Here is a 2500-nt window from a genome sequence, read left to right as displayed (position 1 = left end):
ATCCACAGCCAAGGCTGGGATGGAGTATTGAGAGGCATTGGCCCCTCCACTCCCAGGGGATGGAAATACTCGGAGTCAAATGCTTTAGGCAACCTTCGCTCATAATTTTCTCCCTCGTTATTCTGGTCTCAGACTCCTCTATCCTTTGCATAGTGCTCGTCAGCAGGCCCTTGGCTGGTGCCGGCTTGCTAACGCTGCTTGGCTGCCTCGGGAACACCCTGCCTGTTAGAGGCCTTCCGGCTCACAACGAGGGGTTCTGCCAGTAGTGTCCATCGAGCTTGGACACGGACACCTACCATTTAATAGGTGTCCACCAAACTTGCCCATTCCTTTCTCTCTCTCTCTCTCTCTCTCTCTCTCTCTCTCTCTCTCTCTCTCTCTCTCTCTCTCTCTCTCTCTCTCTCTCCATCCCAAGGTGTTAAAGGATTGGCAGTGAGTATAGTAAGTTTGCAGTATTCGAAATTTGAAGCAAGTACTGAACTTAAACAAAACTAATACGTAGAGTTAAACCAAGAGAGAGAGAGAGAGACCATAAGTACGAACACACACACACACACACACACACACACACACACACACACACGCGCGCGCGCGTATGGATAGATGGATGGATGGATGGATGGATGTATGTATGTATATATGTATGTATATGTGTGGTGGGGATGGTGTGGTAACAAGATGGATAAAGTGGATAGGGACAGACAGTGAGATGACCTGACGCGGCGGTTGGCGGCATCGTAACGTGGGCAGCAGGACGGCAAGGTGAAGGTGGGTCGCCGAGGAAACCTGTCTGGTATCTTAGGTGGTGGGCCGCGTCCTCTTGTTGCTATGGTGATGCCATCCCCTCTCCCCCTTTCCCTTCATCTCCCTTCCCCTCCCTTCAATCTCCCCACTTTCCGTGCCTCGTTTGTAACTTTGACAGTTGTTGCCGCCCCACGGTTGCCAGCCGCGGAGAGTAAACCAAGTAGAGGCCACTGGAAGGATACACATGGCGAACAGGGTGGACAGGGCGACCAGGCAAGCCAAGGCAGGGTAGGGCAGGCAGGCTGGGCAATGAGGAGCAGGCTGGACGATGGATGGGAGACTAAAGTGAACGCAAGGAAGGGGAGGAGTACTACCTGGAAGGGAAATGGTGTGAAGCAGGAGCAGGAGCTGGAGGTTGGGAGTGGTGAATAGGGAAGACAGACAGGGAAGAGAAAGGGAAGGCCTTATAACAAGAAGACAGAAGCAGGTAGTGGGAGAGATAAACCAGCGCGTGCACCAGACATCTGACGTAGCTCTAAGAAAGAATGCTGTTCTGGAATAGAGTGAATTTTACTGGACTGGACTAGAGTGGCATTTTTTTTTTATTTGCAAGACTACATTTATTTACTTGGTACGTCCCATATCATTGTTTATTGTTTGTATGGTAATTATATCCAACTGTTTGTAATATTATTCTTTCATTAATGCATATTATTACTTTCATAGTCTCCAAAATTTCGTATAAAGAAAAAAATGGAAAGTGTTTTGGGCGAAGATGATGGTTATCGGGGGACGGGGCGAAGATACTTTGTAAAATGAGAAAAAGAGAAGATAAGGGAAAAAAGAGGGGAGGGAAGGGCGATAGACAGGAAAGAAAGATGAATGGAAAATTAATCTAAAATGTGTCTACAAGCCATGTCAATTTTTAATGTGAATGAGAGAGAGAGAGAGATACTTTTCTAGAAAGAGAAAGACAGGCTTTCTACCTACTTAGTTATTTCTGATTGCCTTACTTCCATGTGTGTGTGTGTGTGTGTGTGTGTGTGTGTGTGTGTGTGTGTGTGTGTGTGTGTGTCACTATTTGATCTGCTGCAGTCTCTGACGAGACAGCCAGACGTTACCCTACGGAACGAGCTCAGAGCTCATTATTTCCGATCATCGGATAGGCCTGAGACCAGGCACACACCACACACCGGGACAACAAGGTCACAACTCCTCGATTTACATCCCGTACCTACTCACTGCTAGGTGAACAGGGGCTACACGTGAAAGGAGACACACCCAAATATCTCCACCCGGCCGGAGAATCGAACCCCGGTCCTCTGGCTTGTGAAGCCAGCGCTCTAACCACTGAGCTACCGGGCTGTGTGTGTGTGTGTGTGTGTGTGTGTGTGTGTGTGTGTGTGTGTGTGTGTGTGTGTGTGTGTGTGTGTATGAGTCGCCTGCGCCACAAGGTTGTTAGCTTCCCCTTCTTTTATCAGTATTAATGATATTTCGCCCCCCACTCTCTCTTCCCAATGTTGCCTTATCTCCCCGTTCTTTTCTTCGTTTCACATATACCCTTTCTTTTCACTGTCCATTTTTTTCATCCCATCCATGTTCTCCATTACTTTTCCCTATTTCATCTACTTTTGTTCATGTCTCTAATTCTTTCCTTTGTTTTTCTCAATTTTCATACTTTCTCCTGTTTCCTTCCCCTTTCCTACTTTCCCATCCACCTACTTTATGCATATCCCCTTACCTCCTCCCCCTTCCC

General features: G+C 47.6%; 1 protein-coding gene across 3 annotated transcripts in view; it reads left to right on the top strand.

Annotated features, from left to right (window-relative positions):
• Positions 1-2500, top strand: part of LOC123518325 (max-interacting protein 1-like) — a 232846-nt gene that overhangs the window by 217543 nt on the left and 12803 nt on the right. The gene's annotated exons all lie outside the window — the stretch shown is intronic.

The sequence above is a fragment of the Portunus trituberculatus genome, chromosome 43, assembly GCF_017591435.1.
Source record: "Portunus trituberculatus isolate SZX2019 chromosome 43, ASM1759143v1, whole genome shotgun sequence".
Classification (NCBI taxonomy): domain Eukaryota; kingdom Metazoa; phylum Arthropoda; class Malacostraca; order Decapoda; family Portunidae; genus Portunus; species Portunus trituberculatus.
The sequence above is the reverse complement of the archived record's forward strand: the minus strand, read 5'-3'. Positions and strand labels throughout refer to the sequence as shown.